This window comes from Uranotaenia lowii, chromosome 3 (genome assembly GCF_029784155.1).
Source record: "Uranotaenia lowii strain MFRU-FL chromosome 3, ASM2978415v1, whole genome shotgun sequence".
Taxonomy (NCBI): Eukaryota; Metazoa; Arthropoda; class Insecta; order Diptera; family Culicidae; genus Uranotaenia; species Uranotaenia lowii.
Genome location: NC_073693.1, coordinates 167,901,866 through 167,922,048, shown reverse-complemented (window position 1 = coordinate 167,922,048; position 20,183 = coordinate 167,901,866). Strand labels below are relative to the sequence as shown.

General features: G+C 40.0%; 1 long non-coding RNA gene across 1 annotated transcript; it reads left to right on the top strand.

Annotated features, from left to right (window-relative positions):
- The first annotated feature begins 2,420 nt into the window (after positions 1-2,420).
- LOC129755686 (uncharacterized) lies at positions 2,421-2,843 on the top strand. Its single transcript, XR_008739301.1, has 3 exons — positions 2,421-2,548; positions 2,633-2,662; positions 2,736-2,843. It is a non-coding gene; the product is annotated as an uncharacterized LOC129755686 (long non-coding RNA).
- The last annotated feature ends 17,340 nt before the right edge of the window (positions 2,844-20,183 follow it).

Genomic DNA, 20,183 nt, shown 5'->3' with positions numbered 1-20,183 from the left:
AAAATTTGTGATAGTTGTAATTAAAAAAAATAAAATGTAATTAATTTAAAAATAAATTATATCTTGATCTCGGAGAAATCACGAAGAGTGTTAATTCTATCGTACTTCAATATAGTTATACCATGGTGCATGGTAACTTGGTTGTCAAATCAAGCAACATGTACTCATTTATATCATAACATATCATAGTTTTATCATGAAACATATCAATTTTACTATGCACATTGAAAAACAAACCCATGATTTCATTGACAATTTTACTATGAACGTAGTCGAAAATACTATGCGCAGCCAAAATAAACACAAAGTAAAACTACTATGCGCATGGTAATATCAAGAAGAAAACATTATTGACTCAAAAATATGGTTGCGTGTTGTTCATTTAAACCACGGATTTAGTAATTTTACTATGCTTTTTTTTGTGTGTAGCACACGGAAGCTGGGTTGCCAGGTGCCCAGATTTGTCTGTAAAACCAAGACTTTTGACCCTTTGTCCAGACACAGATTTTGCCCAGATTTTGGCTCAGAGTGCCCAGATTTTACAGACTTTTGAAATAGAGTGATGAAATCAATATTCTTGTATCGGATTTGATCTGTAAGTGCCAGATTAGACTGTAAATTTCGCTTGTTTTCATGGGTATTCGACCAATCATTCATATTTTTTTTTTTCGGCATGGTACGTGGTAGGAAACAGTGTATGTTATGTAGTTCTCAACTCGAAAATATCCTGAATACAACACACCTCCCCCTCCCCTCCCCCGCTCAAATGCATCGAAAAAATTCTTGTTCATTACCAAATTTGTGATCTTCCTTGTGCACAGACACACACAGACTTTTTTTCTAAATTGACCAGATTTTTTATCCGCAACACCTGGCATCCCTGCACGGAAGTCAGAAGAAATTTAAAACCAAGGCGTGTACAGCTTCGGGTGTGTTCTTATACCTATACACGGAATTTCCAGGCAAGGCGTGCAAAGCTTCAGGTGTGTTCTTATGCAAATGCACGGAATCGTCCATCTTGTGTTTTTAAGACACGAATGCCACAAAGATGGTAAAGTGTCATTAATAAAACCTTAAAAAAAAAGTCCATCTTGTGACAGGCAATCGTAATCGTAGGCATGGTAGGCGAACAATTCGCTGTCAAAAAGCGCTCCGTCTCCACCCCCCACCAATGAGAAAATTTTGGTACCCTTTGCCTACTTTTTCTCAATATGCATCCACCCGTAGCTGGAGGCACTCTGTTTCTAGGTCCTGGTCAGAGGTGCCAGGTGGTTTTGACAAAAATCAGGACACCGCCATGAAAAAAATCAGGAATTTTAAGGACACCATTAAATTGACGAAACTAACACGTAGGGATGAATCATCCCAGAGGATGAAAATCCCGTATAAAAAAAACGAAAATAACATGCAGCTCTGCTTAGATTGCATAACTAAAGGCGAAATGCAGGTGCTGAAGACGCCTTAAATTATGCAACTAAAGCGAGAAGAACCTTGGCTGGTCTGAAGTCAATATCGAAAAACACTTTTTAGATATCATTTGAACCAAAGATTAGCATCGGTAAAACACGTTCACGTTGAGTTCACGTTCGAGTTCGAGTTCACAAGAACTGTAAACCGGGCTTAAGGTGGTATAAGTATCCGTCTCTGAGACGATGAAAAAAACCAAAAATCAGGATACCTAGGCCCTCTGATTCTTCCTATAATTATAATATCCAAGATACACACTATACACACAATACAAAGTGTTTGACAGCATGGTGTTCAAATTATAGCAGAATGATGCCTGCATTATAGCATACTAAGCTTTTCCCGCGGAGGCTGTTCTGTTTCCATTTGCCGTCGCAGTAGACCAAGTGGCGTGACGATTTTTAAAATTGTACACTGGAAAAAAATGGAATGTATGTTCCATCCAACATACGTGCTTTTATTTCTCCAACTAAAGCTATGATCATTTAGAAGAATGCGATGCAAAAAGACATGATAAAAATATTTTTGTTGTTGTTTCGATTATAGTCGTTTTTAACATATTTATGTCATTCGCGACTTATATCAACGATGCAGTTGGTGGACAGTTATTCAAAAATTTATGCAGTACAACCACTGACCACACTGACATAACACTTAGAACAAAAATTCAACCATTTTCTGTCTATTTTTTTGTTGTCAGATTTTGCAGGTTCGCAATACCGACGGCAGGCCGAACCTGAAAAATTTGACAAAAAATGCCCTGTAGGAAAAATGGTCCTGTTTAGCCCGATTTTATCGTAGAAATTGCGTGTTTTATTTTAAAGTTGGGTGGCATTTCCTAACTGGGATAGCATTTCTTCAAATCGATCGATGCGCACTGTGGAATCGACATTGCGTACTGTTGGAAAAATTATCCAGAAAACGAAATCGAGTGTTCAGTCAGTATGGTCAGTGGTACAACCACTGACACTGACACGCATACGTTTTCGAACAAAATAGATGAAAACAACTCAGAGAGTTCCAGAAACCATTGTTGATTGTTTGGATGCGATGGTCTGAAACAGTTGACGAAATAATCAAGGTAAGTTTCAATTTTATTTTCTATTAGAAATTAAGTGGTGTCGAAAGGAAATACAAAATTGAACAATTTTATCTTTTCTTCCAGCAATCTCTACGGAAGCCATCATTCACAACTGTAAGTATAATTTTCTCATAATTTTGAAGTGTAAATGATTTTCACCAATGGTGTTTTTTTCTTGTCTTTTCAGATCAGCTCAAATTAGACAGAGTGTGCTGGTGGGTGAGCGTGCCAAGTGGGACAGCACGAAGCTCCACCGGCTGGATGCGGTCAAATGACTCGGTGACACTAACTTGTGGTAAAAATAAAATTAACCGTATAGAAATGCACGCATCCATCTTCTAAATACACCGTACAATCGTCTTTTTCTTTTTGCAATCAGAAATTCCATTCAAAACCGCTTTGAAATTTCATAAATTTTTGATTTTTTTTCATTCAGTCGATCCATGAACAAGCCTAAACCACCCTGAACAAAAACAACTCAGAATTCGCGAAAACAATTCATTTCTGAGTTTTACCGCTCTAATCAAAATTTGAGTTTTCCCAGTTTTGGCGCATTTTGAATTATTTTCCTTCAAATCTGAGTCAAGGATAATTAGAGTGCAGAGAGGAGAGTGACTGTGCAAGATAGGTAGAGAAGAACCCAGCCAACAATTTGGTAGGTATATCAAAAGATATACGTACGTCTATGTCGACACAAATCATCGTATATGACTTTAGAAAAAAGCATATACCTACCAAAAGTGGAGGCAATATACGTACATGTTTTCGTTATTTTCTGGTTTACGACATCGACAACATCATATGTGATGTCATTTACGATGTTAGAAATACTTTGGTACTTTATGTCGCATTGGCGTCGTTTTGTACGTTACATTAAAGGATTCGATTCATGCGCATTTACGATGATGGGAGGATTAACTGTTCCATCCACACTTTATGCGATGTGTGTTTTACCCTTTTACGACTTGAAGCGATAAATTGGCGATTTAAGTCACCTTTAATGCGAGGTGTGTTGAACTCTTGTACGACTTGAAGCAATCTGACGATGAATTGGCGATCTAAGTCACCCTTTATGCGAGGTGTGCCGAACTCTTGTACGACTTGAAGCAATCTGTCGATGGATTGGCGATTTAAGTCACCCTTTATGCGAGATGTTTTGTACTCTTATATGACTCGAAGCAATCTGACGATGGAATGTCGACTTATGTCACCTTTTATGCGAGATGTGTTGTAGTCGTATACGATGTTCAGAGATTTTAGCATCGGTTGACAACTTAAGTCACATTTTATAAGATGTGTGTTGTAAGCTTGTACGATATGATGCAATTTGACATTTGATGGACTCTTTAAACGATATTTTATGTGAGTTGGGATGTACTCATGTACGATTTGTATCATAAAACGATTTTGCGGACCACTTTATGTAGCATGTTATGTGTAATATTGTGATTGAAATACGACGTTAGGAAGAAATAAATTAATTGATGATTTTAACTGATTTTTATTATAACTAACGTTGAAATGCACTAATTATATTTTCGTAGGTACCGCAACCGGGCATTGTCCCGCTCGCTACTTTCCTAACTGCCACCGCCTCCATGCCTCCCTCAGGATCTTTGACGCCTCTTCCTTTCGGGTTTACTGCGGTATTTGCCGGGCCACAATTCTGTCCGTGAACATTCCTTGATACTCGTAGTCACATGCAAATAGCCGGGTAATTATCCGGCGGGGTTGTTTTAGTCTGAGCCTAGTAGGGGAGAGTACCCGAATAGCAAAGACCATGGTAATAATATAACTTAACAATGATTTTCAATTGAACAATTAACTTCATCGTAATATCCTAATATTTTTCAACCACTTTTTATTTAGAAATAACCATCATTTTAAAAGTCACCGTGAATAATGTCGTTATTTCAAAATATTTCATTGTTGTCGAAAATATGAGAAGAACGACATCACAATTATTTTCTTGTGCCTTTTATGGTTACGGTGTACTTTATGGTAAAATTATAATTCAAACCAAAATGAACATTCTTAAGCTTTTGCTTTTTTCACGTATTAACAAATTAGCGTGTATAGGTTTATTTTGATACCGCGCCCGCGCCAATTTTTACATTTTCATAAGATTTTTCTTCGTTTCGAATAAGACGTGTTTAAGCTCGCGAGTGGTATTACCAGTCGGAAGAAGAAATTGCCCTTTTTGATAGGAGGTTAAAAATGCATCTCTCCCAGGCGGTCTCGAGTGGTTGGATGAAAATTAATGTCATCAAACATCCGGAAGAGAAGAACGTCATTCCTCCAAGCTTGTTACCAAACGTTTCACGATGGTCACAAAAAATGATTCTTAGATTAGTCTAACATAAAATAAGAAAAATAAACTTTGTATAGTAACGGAAATATAAAATTTTGTTTGCATAATGGTTCATTGAAAATATTGTTGGTAAATGTAAATTATTTTCTTATTAAAATATTGTCATTTTTGTTTAACATAGATTTAAGTAAACAACACTAACATATTAAAATCTTCCAACCGTTCAATTAATCGTCGATAATTTGCGATTTATATTTGTCGAGACTCTGCACGAAGTCCGAAAGATGTACTAACAGAAAAGTGTACCGGAAAAACCGCAACGAAAAAGAGGCAAAACGACCCACTAAAATTCTAAACCCTTTAAAATAAAAACGCTTACGACACGAATGGACATTGAACAGAACCAGACGTTACTTTGGACAACGAGGGATAAGTACTGGATGTTTCCGGGATTGGAGAGAAGGATTTGGGGAGAAAGAGAGTTTTGGATGGGATCGAGAGGAGTTCGATGGGTTCTTGGGCGGATGCTGAAGGAGGGCTCGTTCACTTTGGTCTGGATCAGTAAAGAGACAACACAAAATAAGTCTCGTGATATTCAACAAACATATTGTGCGCGTGCAAGTTAAAACTAAAGCCAAAAAGGTGGATTTATTCCCCAAAGTGAAAGCCAAAGTGAATAATAGATTCTGGGGCACCTTTCGCCATTATCAAGTGTGCTCCCGGAATAGTGGCGATTTGTTAATTTTTCCTGGTGGACCCACAGTCTAAAATCGGTGTACCACCTTGACAAAGCCACGAGCCGTGTGTAACATATGTCGCATGTTACACGTGACATAAAGCACATCTGACGTCGAAACACAAAACTCGTCGGGAAGATCGCAGACGAAGCCGAACCGAAGTCGAGAATCGCCCGAAACTACATCCGAAACTGCACCATAACCTGACACGCTCGGACGGAGCGTCGTCATACCGTCGGAACCCAGGAAGAACCTCCCGACGCCTGCAGGCTGAGCCATGGTAACTCACCCCGTCTTTGAAGGTATGTTACGGAAAATGAACTCCTTTCTCCAATCCTCCTCATCATCAATGGGCCCCAACGATCGTCGAGTTTAGTGGTACCACGTGGGTTTAAAATAAAAGTTTATAGAATGAAATTCTCCAACTTCTTAATCTAATTCGAATGAACCATATCTCTAGTTCCGTTGAGAATCCCTTTATCGTGTCCACCTTGAATTAATATTGTTGGTCGATTAGTCTTCCCGTGGTCGGATGCCGGCCCTGAGATAGTAAAATAGCTGAGCTAACGGGTAGCAGGGATTCGTCCCTACTTTCAATTGGCGATCCACAAAATGATCAAATATTACAATCTTCAATTGTAATATTTTACCCCACCTCGGGAAGAGTCGAGATTTCAATACGCATCTCGATAAAAATCGCTATTTCTCACTACAAAAGTTTTGGGCCCGGAAGGTTGTTGTTGAAGTTTTTTTTGCTTCACTCCCGGCTAGCAATGGGGGAGGAAACACAAATCACCAAAACATACAAAAACTACGCCACAAAACAAAACTTTACCAAATGTGTTGCTTATATATTATATTTCATGTTTACTGCATGCTTTCTCTTATTCTTCTCTTTCTACTGCATGCTTACTCTCATTCTTCTCCTTCTACTGCATGCTCTTCTTCTTCTTCTTCTTACGCCAACTTGCTCTTCTTCTTCTTCCGCTAACTCGCTCTTCTTTTTCTCCTCTGACTCACTTTTCTTCTTCTTTCGCTAACTCGTTCTTCTTCTTCCTCTTCTAAATGCCTCTTATTCTTTTCCGCTTATGTTCTTCTTCTTTCTGCTACTTCTTACAAGCTCTAGCACTTACTTGTTTTTCTCGTACTCATCTTCTTCTTTTCAGCGACCACCTGCGTCATCGGATGACCAATAGCAGTACCACTCCAGCTCACGTCTCGATCAGTCGGACAAGAGAAGCTTCAGATCCCGATAAAAGACCCCTGATTGGGGTCTGGGCGCGTTTGAGGTTAATCTTCCCACAGCTGTTTCTGTCACCTTCAGACCACCCGATTTGGGGTCTGATGGTCGTACTTGGATCCCGCTGCTAAAGCTGCTGCTAAGCACATACAAGGCCACCAGATTGCAGTGCCTCCGATGATGGTACCCAATGTGGCTCCAACCAACAACCAGTGGTAGTATTGACGTCGGCTCTCTATAATAGTGACCTAGCAAAGTTATGCTGCTCCTTAGTCAACAAATAGGTGAATATTTACCCGCTCCGAAATGGGTTCACCGGGTGGTACTGAGCGAGATTGCAACCTGGTTTCGCTCGGATCTTTGGACCTTTGCGTCCGACGGAAGTTCCCGGGGAATCGTTGCGACACTTCTGAGTCCACGGTATCCGATGCGAAGAATGCTGTTGCAGCTTTTGGCTCCGGACTACCTCGGGGTTATTCTCCGCTAACGAGATCACGGCACCTTTGCAGCAAACCAGAAACGCGATGGCGGCAAGCGAATCACTATCCGAAACGATGATTTGCCGTTTTTTCCTTATTTTACTTTCACTTTTTCGGTTTTGTTTACATTAAAATTCCGGTAAAAATAGAGCTGGACGATAATGACAGGTACACGCAGAGAATATTTAAGCAACAAATACGTTAAACAAACTCAAATGCTACACAACCCCATTGTCACGGAAAAATTTTTCATGAGCGACGGCTAGGAGCTCATGAAAAATTTATAAAAAACTTCTTATATCACAGGAAGCTGACTAGAGACGCACAAGGCAACAAAGATGGAGCAGACCTCCGCACGGACAACAACGTGCACCACAAATCACAAATAACGCAGGCCTATAGCCCGCCAGATCTCAAATGTTATATTACCCTAACATTTCACAACAAAACATAACAATACGCCAACCAGGTTTGGCAAAAAACAGGTCCCTATGTGCGTTTTATCTCTAAGTCTAAATCACGTGACAATGGTACACAGATCACAAACCGTTAAAAACAAAAGGCTTAGATCTAACAAATTAAAATAAATTAACAGAAAAAACGTTCAACTTATTGCTAACATTGAACGAATTAAAATCAGACTGTTTTGGTGATGATTAAAATAGTTACAGTGTGCTGAGTAAGGAAGCATTACCAACCAACCTCGCCATGAGCCCAGAAGAGGAGTTTTACCGCGCTCCCAATTCGCGTTACTTTTGATCGGTGATTTCATGGCGATCCTCAGATTACACTGTAACATATTGACGATACGACATTAATTTGGGACTAAAATGACATGATTGGGTACGATGACACTAGTACGGTATGCTCACCAGCTGCGCTCGATTTGTCACGATCGGCTAACGGATATTGCTCGATTTGTGGAGATTGTCAACAGGATGATAGTTTCACTGGTTGTTCATAGCTGTTTTGCACAGTTTGTCTCGTTCTGGCAACGGCGTATCAGCGCGCGGCATAATACGACCAGTTTCTCTCGCTCTGGCAAACGGGAGAGCCTGCGTCATCGGATGACCAATAGCAGTACCACTCCAGCTCACGTCTCGATCAGTCGGACAAGAGAAGCTTCAGATCCCGATAAAAGACCCCTGATTGGGGTCTGGGCGCGTTTGAGGTTAATCTTCCCACAGCTGTTTCTGTCACCTTCAGACCACCCGATTTGGGGTCTGATGGTCGTACTTGGATCCCGCTGCTAAAGCTGCTGCTAAGCACATACAAGGCCACCAGATTGCAGTGCCTCCGATGATGGTACCCAATGTGGCTCCAACCAACAACCAGTGGTAGTATTGACGTCGGCTCTCTATAATAGTGACCTAGCAAAGTTATGCTGCTCCTTAGTCAACAAATAGGTGAATATTTACCCGCTCCGAAATGGGTTCACCGGGTGGTACTGAGCGAGATTGCAACCTGGTTTCGCTCGGATCTTTGGACCTTTGCGTCCGACGGAAGTTCCCGGGGAATCGTTGCGGCACTTCTGAGTCCACGGTATCCGATGCGAAGAATGCTGTTGCAGCTTTTGGCTCCGGACTACCTCGGGGTTATTCTCCGCTAACGAGATCACGGCACCTTTGCAGCAAACCAGAAACGCGATGGCGGCAAGCGAATCACTATCCGAAACGATGATTTGCCGTTTTTTCCTTATTTTACTTTCACTTTTTCGGTTTTGTTTACATTAAAATTCCGGTAAAAATAGAGCTGGACGATAATGACAGGTACACGCAGAGAATATTTAAGCAACAAATACGTTAAACAAACTCAAATGCTACATTGTTTGAGCCGTAGAGTAGAGTATAAAAAAAAAAAAGTTTAAGAGGTTGTATATGAGACACGACCGTAATGTTGACGTAAAATTACGACAGCCTATCTTGTGCCAATGTATTTTTCGTAATAAATTTAAATTTTTTTGAGTAAAGTTGATCAATTTCAAACAAGTGGTTGGCCGTTAAAAACATTATTCAGCACTATTCAGTTGCATAACTAAAGGCGAAATAAATATAAGCATGTACAATAATGTACATATAAGTGGTGTCAAGACCCATGGCTTAGAAATTGAAGTTTTGATACTAAGCTAATTATATGCAAGCTCAGTATCAAACGCCTGCGAGAAAGCTTCTAATGATAGTGCTGGCATTTAATAAATCAAGTGTTCTTAAATAAGGAATTTTGAATCTGTTTTTTTTCTTTTATTCAACGTTTGGATTAAAAAAAAACGCTGCATAAAAAGATTGAAGCAATACTTTTTTATACAACACAGTTTTTCATCAAATTTCAATAAAAAATCTGCTAAATCAACAACTGATCCCTTTCATCCATACGCTTAACTCTCAGCAAAAGATGACGCACATAAAATGTGCGTTAATATATATCAAGTATGTACATTTGTTGTCTTATATGCAATTCTCGTTTGGTCAATTATTTAGAGTCAGTATAATGGTCGTGCTTAAAACGACGTTTTTTAAACATTGATACCATAAGTCAAACTTGTGACAGCAAAGTGTTTTTTTATTTTACACATAATAACTATGATCAATATGTTTTGATAGGCACAGAAGAACGCAAAATGCTCTCTTGCATGCAAACTATCCGTAGCAAAGAAACGCATAGTATTAAATGCCTATGAATAGGCAACGATTTCTTCAACATTAAAATCAAACGCTTGCAAGCTAACTAGTACCTATCAGTGCCGAAATTTTGAGCTTTCTCACCGCTGCCTTTGATAGAAACGCTTGACTCAGTGCAAAAGTAGAGAAAAATCTCCCTGAAAGTTCTGCCTCATGCGTCTCTTCTGAATCAGTATCAATTCGGTATCGATTTTTGTAAAGGGCGATAGTGCCAATATCGCTGTTCGAGAAAATTATTTTTAAATTTTACAGCTCCATAAGTTTCCAAGGAAAATATTACTTATGAACTCAGCTGATTACTCGATTTAATTACATTTGACTCATAAGCACTTTTGAAAAATTGATACCCAAATTTATCATTCCCTCTAAGTCAATTCTTTCTCCGTCCAGCAATCACTAGCGTAAAACGACGTTTTAAGGTGGGATTATTGATAATTCCAGATATTAGATTATTATCATCTCAACAAACGGCCCTTTTCAGGGCCAAAATAACTTTGAAAGAGTCTTGTCTTTTCAATACAAATTGGTCGCTTGGGTGGTGGGTGGTGATGCGTTGGTAGTAATTGGTGTGTGGCAGGTCTCGTGGGTGGTAGGTGTCGTGGGTGGTGTGTGGCGTTGGTGGTAGGTGGTGTGGGTGGAGTGGGTGGTGTGGGTGGTGTATGGTGTGGGTAGGTGGCGTGGGTGGTGGGTGACAAGGGTGGTGTGTGGCGTGGGTGGTAGGTGACGTGGGTGCCCAAGTAACACAGATTATGCCAACTAGCATTAGGAAGTTTTATTATGGTTTAATTATGGCATTTTTTTGTGCAGCTCGTTTTATGACGGTTTTATTATGGTCATGCATAATGCTTATATTTTTTTTCGACCATATGTTTGCAGATGGTTTTGAAAACGCTAATAAAACTTTTATTAAACATACTGTTTTAGTTATTTTGAAAGAGTTATGAATGCTTTTTTAAAACTATAATAAAACACAAACTTAGAAGTTTGCTCCAAGCTTTCTTTTGCATGTTCTATAATAGCACTCAGTGCCTGATTATTAAACCGCCATAAAACTTAGTGACAGTTCTCGATCAAAATGTCAAAACAGGACACGCTCAGATTAGATAGCACATATTTGAATTGGAACTCCCATTTTTACACATTTTTGGTAAGTTATGCGTGTTGGTTTTGAGTTTAAATGAAAAAAATACATCTTTGAAAACTTGAAATCACCGAAAGTGGTATGGATATCTTTACAATATGAGTATTGAGTGAAAGGGCCTAAATAGTAGGAAAAAAAAGCTTGACGCCATCATTAATTCAAGATGGCGGCTTCCTCTTTTATTTTCAAAGCTGAAAATTACTGAAAATATCGTGAAACCTTCACAATATGGTTATAAGGTGAAAGTAATAAACGAGTAGAAGTCAAATTTCGTTGCCCGTCGCCATCTTAAATCCAAGATGGCGGCTACCACTCAACTTAAAAATACTGTAAATGACTGAAAATCGCATAAAACCTATATTATAGGGGTATAAGTTAAAAGAAATCAACCGGTAGAAGTTGAATTACGCTATCTTACGCCATCTTGAAATCCAAGATGGCGGCTTCCGCTAAACTTTAAAATGTAGTGAATGACTTAAAATGACATGAAACCCATATTGGTAGTGGGTGAAGGGGTTTACGAGTAGAAGTCGAATATTGCTATCTTACGTCTTGGTGGTCGAGTGGTTAGTGTGGTAAGACGGTAATCGCTGGTCCGCTGATGACATGGGTTCGATTCCCATCTCGGTACTGGGTGTTTAATGTTAATCTTAAGTTGTCCATGCCATTTATTCAGTCTGTAGAGCCTAAATTGGCTAAGACGGTGTATGTCTTTTTTTTACGCCATCTTGAAATCCAAGATGGCAGCTTTCTATAAACTTAAAAAATGCTCTAAATCATTGAATATCGCATGAAACCTCCAAAATATGGATATTTGTCAATTGGGATAAGCTATAAAAAGTTTATTTTTGCATTCTGACGCAATCTTGAAATCCAGGATGGTGGCTTCAGCTGAACTTAAAAATACTGTAAATGAATGAAAATAGCATGAAACTACCAAATATATTGTATTGAGTGCTAAGGCTAAATTATAGAAGTCAAATATCTTTTTTCGCGTTTCTCTAAAAATCTGTAAGTGACTGAAAATCCCACAAAAACTACCGCAATACAGACCCCGTTCGTTTTTGGCAACATTCGATTTTGGAAACATCGAATTTGGCACATGTGCCAAAATCAGACGGTTAACAGAAACAACATAACCTTATAGTTTTCGCTAGAATAAGACCGATACAATTTAGACATAATAGCATGATAGGAATAAAAGAATTACATAAATGGCAAAAAAAATCAAAAACTATAAACAAAACAAGAAAAGTTCTAAATGCATTAGAAATATAATGAAAAAATAATAAAAGTGATTTAAAATGATCTAAATTGTTTTAAAATAGTAGTTTTAATGTAGTATTACGTGAAAAAAAGTTGTGTTCAAGCGATTTTCATTGATTAACAGCATTTTAAATTCAGTGGAAGCTGCCATCTTGGATTCCAAGATGGCGTCGGAAAGAAAAAAAATCGACATCTTCTAGCTTAGCCTTTTTACCAATATTCGTATAGTGGTGGTTTAATGCGACTTTTTGTCAGCATTAAGCATTAAAAGTTGAGCGGCTGCCGCCATCTTGGATTTCAAGATGGCGTCGGATAGCGAAATTCGACTTCTACTCGTTTAGCACTTTCACCCGATACCCATTTTGTTGGGGTTTCATGCGATTTCAAGTCATTTACACCATTTTAAAGTTCAGCGGAAGCCGCCATCTTGGATTTCAAGATGGCGTCAGACAACGAAATTTGACTTCAACTCATGATTTATTCCACGGGTCATTGAAAACCAATCCCTTTTCATTCAAAAAGTCTCCTCATTTACTGTACTAATGATTAACAACTCAGAAATGAGGAACTCAACCTTAGCGTGTAATTGGTTTGCTTGCGAAAGAAACGTCAAATCGTAGCTTTTTTTGGGGTCATCATTAAACCATAATAAAACTATGAATTGACTCACGCCATGTTGGTTGCAAAATCGAAGGGTACAAAATGACGCCATGTTGATGGATTCACAATGCCAGCATTGGAAAATATTTTTTCAGGCCTTTTTTCCATCAATCCCATCATGATTGACCATCAGATTTGACGAGGCGCATTTATTTTAAGATACTATTTCATATACATTTTACCTAAAATCTTGACTGGCAGTAGAAAAGACGCTCATTATATGGGTAAAACATTGGTTTTTTAACTATTAATTTTACCAGATTCATATCTGAATAATGCAATCATCATTCATCAACCATTACGGTTGCTGGAAAAAACAAAAAAAAAAACTCCGAGAACTGACAGAACCGAAAAAAAAACAAAAATTTCTTGTTTTTATGTTTTATAATAGCTTTTTAAAAGCTTTGGTGACCAATATTGATGACTAACAATGATTGGTCATGATGACGTTCCTAGGATAGGGCCAAATAGCCTAATTTTGGCTTTATTAGAGTCCAGGTGATGTTATAGAATGTACTTTAGCTTTTTATGAAGATTAATGCTGTGGTCCAAACGACATTTTGCTGACCATAATAAAGCTAAAATTGTTACTTGGGTGGTGAGTGGCGTGGGTGGAAAGTAGAGGTGGTGTGTGGCGAGGATGGTGGATGGCAGGTGGTGTGGGTTAGGTGACTTGGGTGGTAGGTGGCGTGTGGCATGGGTGATGTGTGGCGTGGGTGGTAGGTGGTTTGTGGCGTTGGTGGTAGGTGGTGCGGGTGGTGTGGGTAGGTGGCGTGGGTGGTAGGTGACGTGGGTGGTAGTTGGCGTGGGTGGAAGGTAGAGGTGGTGTGTGGCGAGGATGGTGGATGGCAGGTGGTGTGGGTGATGGATGGCTTGGGTGGTAGGTGGCGTGGGTGGCGTGTGGCATGGGTGATGTGTGGCGTGGGTGGTAGGTGCTGGTTACGCATGGTCTCCGCTCTTTTCGTACTGTGGCAACTTGCCACTGTTTGAACAGCAAAACGATATCTGCATAGGATTACCGCTGGTGGGGTCCGTATGCAGATCCAATTGCTCAACGGGCAAACTGAGAATGAAACCGGTCGACCGGAGACCCCTTACTTTTATATCTTTCGAAGGATGGGAAAAATAAAACATACCAAGGGGCGTGGCGTCCGTGTTTTTTGTCATTTTCGACCAGCCAATCAACGATGAGCAGGCTTGAAATGTCTTTTAGGAAAGATGTCCTTGAGTTGGAAAGTTTTCGTGACGCGAGATCCGATCGCAACTTTCAATTTGCCCCCCTATAGTGTTGCCGTAAGACGTAATTCTACGTCAAAAATTGCATTTGGAGTTGTTAAAAAGTGTGCTATTGGTCGCAACGAGTGTTTTTTTGCTTGGTGGTTTCGCACTTGCCAGTTGAAGCCTTTGTCTTGAGTTTAGAGAGAAACACGATCGAGTGATATTTTTTTACACACACGCCAGAGAAGTATCATTATGGATACGGATCAACGCTATACGAGAAACAATATAATCTTGGAGGCATTTAATTTGCGCGTTGATTTATTGAAGATAGACGAGTTGGATCATGAACTTAGGATCAGAGGAATTTTCACTCCTGAGAATTGGACACTTTCCAGGCGAAGAAGGGCTTTAGTAGAAGCTATAAAAAACGAAAGAAAACAAGGTCCATATAAACGGACTCTATTAGAAGACGCAATTTATGAGCTTAGCATTTGTGAATTGAAATTGGATACTTTAGAGAAAACGGAATTGTGTTTGAACGCGGTACCGACAAAATGTCATGCTGCATTGCTTCATTTAGCAAATCGATTGTTAGCATTAATTGAGAACACTGAGGGTAAAATTAAAGATCGTTCAGAAGTATTTTTGGAGAAGATAATTTCTTATTTGAATAAATATTTTTCTGATTATCCTATTGGATCTAAGGAATACCTAAATATTATGTCTGAAACTGAAAATGAACCTTTAGAAAAAGAAGTCGAGTCTACGGGCGATTTAGAACGACCTAGTGAAGTACCGGAATTAGAAGGAGCAGTAGGAGGAATAAGGGAAACTGAAAACCGGGAAGGGCTGTCCGAAACGGAAATGGACATAATTCGTTGTCTTGAACGGTTGGGTATCGCGAATCCTTCCAAAGAAAAAAGGGGAACCAGTTCAGTTAGTAACTCTCTGTTAGCTCTCGAGCAAGTACTAATTGAGCTTCGAAAATATCGCGAACAGCACATCGAAAACGAGCAGAATAGACAGTCGAATAAGGCCTTGCCTTGGAACAATCCTTTGGATAATGATTCGCAGGCTCGGTTAAGGTTACCGCCCCCGCATTTGAACACAGGCGCGTATCCTAAAAATTCAATGCTGGTTCAGTCAGTGAATCAATATTCAAGACCCATATCAGTAGCCAGCATAAATCATACAATTTATTCACAGGTCAGAAATTTAAATATTCCACCAACCACTGTTCAAGAAAATTACCAGAGCTTACCAGTTTCTAAAGTAACTTTTGAATCATCGAATAATAAACCAAACCCAAATTACTTTCAGAATTATGACCCTTTTCCGCGAAACACGCGCGCAACCTCGGTTTTGCCAGAGTTTAGAATCCCATCAACGGTTTCTGATAGGAATAATTCGAACCTACCCCAAAATATCAACTTCACAGAACAGCCAAGAGAATTTTTACCACCACGTGTCGCCTTTCCATCTCGTCGCACATTGCCTGTGTCGCAGTGGAGTTTCGAAAGATACTCTGGGACTGACCAGGGAATGAAGTTGAATGAATTTTTAGGAACGATTACTCAATTATCAATATCTGAATATGTGTCGGAAGATGAACTTTTTAATTCCGCCTTTCATTTATTTACGGGTCCAGCAGCAAGCTGGTACTGATCGATGCGTTACGGTGGCAGATTACGTGATTGGCCACACTTAGTTCAAGAACTTCGAAACACTTTTGTTCACCCCGAATTAGACACGCTAGTGAGGTCAAGAATTTATTTAAGGCGGCAACAAAGAAACGAAACGTTTCAAGAATATTATTTCGAAATGGAGAAGATGTTCCGATCCATGATCGTCGCGATGGACGAAAACGAAAAATTGAACGTCCTCAAAAGAAATCTAAGATCTGATTATAAAAAAGCACTTTTGTGGAAGCATGTAGATGATCTTTCAGAACTTCTGGATGCAGGGCACAAGATTGATGCGTCTAACTATTCCATGTATCAAAAGGTATTTGGATTAGAAAAAACCGTTAATCTTGTTGCAAACACGTCGAACACACAATTTCCTAAAATGAACCATCAGAGTAATGCTAATACATCGTCTTATAATAAAATGAATAATTGGAAAAATTCGGATAAGAAACCATCGAGTGTAGGAGCAAATTACGGAAATTATCAAAATGCTGATCGTAAGATCAAAAGGGAAAACCAGGTCGAGTCTGACATTCCGAGACCAGGCCCGTCCAAAGTTCATCGAACTTTAGAATATCTCGTCAAGGGACATCAACCTCCAGAGCAGGGCGAATGTCTAAACTGTCGAAAACGCGGGCATCAAGTAGAAGAATGTCCAACATTAAAAGGTTTAATTTGCTACATTTGCGGGTTCAAGGGATTCGATACTCAATACTGTCCTTATTGTAGAAAAAACGGTCTTCAGACGACCGAAAAACGCCGGCCGTCGGAGAAATCTGCGTAGATAGGACCTTTTGGGAACCCGTACCAGCCACATATTACCAAACCCCACTTTCCGATATTTTACAAATCACACTTCCAAATTTTGCTGATAATAGACCATACGCGTTAGTGAAGATCCATGGTGTCACCATAAAGGGTCTATTAGATTCTGGAAGTAACAGGACAATTATTAGTAAAAAGCTATTTAAGAAGATTCGTTGCACTAAAATTCAACCTCTTTCAGAACCATTAGAACTGCGTTCCGCAGATGGAAATTTTTTAAAGGTAGTGGGAGAAATTTACCTACCTTTCACATTCGATGAGAGTACAAAGATCATCCCAACGATAGTAGTTGATGGATTGTTAATTGATTGCTTGTTAGGTATGAACTTCTGGACAACCTTCAATATCTATCCACAAGTTCTACAATGTTCCCTAATACAAAACGAAGAGAATTCAGAACCCAACCTTGAATCAGTTTCGACTCTTTCTTCATCAGAATTAGCCGAACTTCAAAAAGTTAAATCCTTATTTAAAGTAGCACAACCAGATGTCTTGGGTACTACCCCCTTAATCGAGCATCGGATTGAAATAGCCGATGAATGGAAGGATAAACCACCTCTGCGTTTATACCCTTATACCATGTCACCTAAAATTCGAGAAAAGGTAGCTGAAGAAATCAAACGGATGTTAAGAATAGGAATTATCGAAAGATGTCAATCGGATTGGTCACAAAACGTTGTGCCCGTAATAAAACCGTCAGGCAAGGTACGCCTCTGCCTTGACGCGCGGAAGCTCAATGAGCGCACCGTTAAAAATGCTTATCCATTACCACACCCAGGCCGAATCCTGGGCCAGCTACCGAAAGCTAAATATCTTAGCACCATAGATTTGTCTGAGGCCTTTTTACAAATCCCCTTGGAGGTATCATCGCGAAAATACACTGCTTTTAGTATTCAGGGAATAGGGATGTTCCGTTGGACCCGTTTACCGTTTGGGATGGCTAATAGTCCTAGCTGCCTTTCCAATTTGATGGACCAAATATTAGGCAATGGCGAGCTCGAACCGAACGTTTTCGTCTACCTTGACGATATCGTCATTGTTAGCGAGACGTTCGGCGAGCATCTACGATTGCTTCGTGAAGTAGCAGGTCGCCTTGCGAGCGGAAATCTTGCCATCAATCTGGAGAAGTCGAAATTCGGCGTTAGTGAGTTGTCATTCCTAGGATACTTGCTTTCGACCGAGGGTCTTCGACCCAATCCGGAAAAGGTCAGGGCAGTAGTTGAATATGATCGTCCAAATACAGTTACTAAACTCCGCCGTTTCCTAGGAATGGCAAATTACTATCGCCGATTCATCGACGACTTCAGCGGGATAACATCTCCTCTTTCGGATCTCCTGAAAACTAAAGCCAAAACGATTTCATGGAACGAAAATGCTGAAAAAGCCTTCTGTCTTATCAAAGAGAAGTTAATCACTTCCCCGGTGTTGATAAGCCCGGATTTTACTAAGGAATTTATCATACAATCAGATGCAAGTGACGTTGCGGTCGCCGGTGTGCTCACGCAAAGCCTTGAGGGTCAGGAGAGGGTCATAGCATACTTTTCACACAAACTGACAACCCCTCAAAGGAATTATCATGCGTGTGAGAAGGAAACTCTGGCCGCTCTCCTGTCAATCGAAGCTTTCCGTGGGTACATCGAAGGCTCGCACTTCACTTTAGTCACCGATTCATCGGCACTAACGCACATCCTCAGAACAAAATGGAAAACCTCGTCACGTTGTAGTAGATGGAGTCTTACGCTTCAGCAATACAACATGACAATCGTCCACCGAAAGGGTAAGGACCACGTGGTACCTGACGCGTTGTCACGTTGTGTTGCTGTTGTGAATGCTCGAGTCCTCTCTTCGTGGTACGAGGAAATGAAGACCAAGGTTCAGGAAAATCCCGACGATTTCGTAGATTTTCAAATACGCGACGATGTTCTGTACAAATTCGTTTCAGTTCCAGACCATCCCTATGATTACAGATTCGAATGGAAGCTGGTAGTCGCCCCAGAAAAGCGGGAGGCTATCTTGAAGGAATGTCACGATGAAGCATTTCATACGGGTTTTGATAAAACGATAGCACGGATAAAACTTAAGTATTATTGGCCGCGTATGACCAGTGACGTTAAGGAGTATATTCAAAAATGCCAAGTGTGCAAGGAAGTCAAAGCAGCAAGCGTGCCAGTAACGCCTCCTATGGGCCAACAACGCGTAACCACACACCCTTGGCAAATTGTTGCCATTGATTACATTGGACCCCTCCCCCGCAGCAAAAAAGGGAACCAGCACATTCTGGTCACCCTAGATCTGTTCAGTAAGTGGGTAATGCTCACACCTGTTAAAAAAATAGACGCTACTTCCCTCTGCACCATTCTCAGAAACTACTGGTTCTATCGATACTCGACACCGGAAATCATTTTATCCGACAATGCTTCGGTATTCCTGTCCCGGGAGTTTAAGGCACTTCTCGAACGGTTCGAAATCAAGCATTGGTTGAGTTCTAAATACCACTCTCAAGCCAATCCGGTAGAGAGGGTAAATAGGACCATCAATGCTGCAATTCGAACGTACGTTCGGGAAGACCAAAAACTCTGGGATAGTAAACTACAGGAAATTGAAACCATCTTAAACACTTCGGTACATTCTGCAACGGAACTTACCCCTTATTTTGTACTACACGGTCATGAAGCATTTACCAAAGGTTCTGATCATAAATTATTCACTAAAGGCGCCCAAACTACTGAAGAAAGACAACAGTTTCAAAAAGAAATATTTAATAAAATTTACGATCTAGTTCAAACGAATTTAGAAAAGGCTCATGAAGCGGGAAGGACTAGATACAACCTTCGACATCGACAACATGCAAAGGTATTTCGGATAGGACAGCACGTATTTCGACGCAACATGAAGCTGTCCAACGCAGCAGAAAGCTACAATGCCAAGTATGGACCATTGTATCTACCTGCTACGGTGAGAGCTAAAATTGGAACGTCGTCATACGAACTGGAAGACAAGCAAGGAAAATCCCTGGGGGTGTGGCCTGCGGCCCACCTCAAACCAGGGTAGATTTATTTCACAGCACTTGCACTACTACAATTCATCACTTGAATACACAATTTTCCCGATAAATTAATTCTCCGATGGATAACATCAACGTCGACAGCGACAAGTCCTAGAAGTAATTTGAATAATATTTACAATTGAATCTTAATTATGTTCAACTAATTCTTACCTGTATTTTGTAACCATCGAGTAACATTATCAACCCAAGTCTGACCGGCAATTAACCGGTAGGGAAACCGGGACGGCACCAACGTCCATCTAAAAAGATTGCTCCAGCTAAGCAAAGATCGGAATAACATCGCTCGTTCTTTTGCTTTCGTGTTCGATTTCATAACAACCAA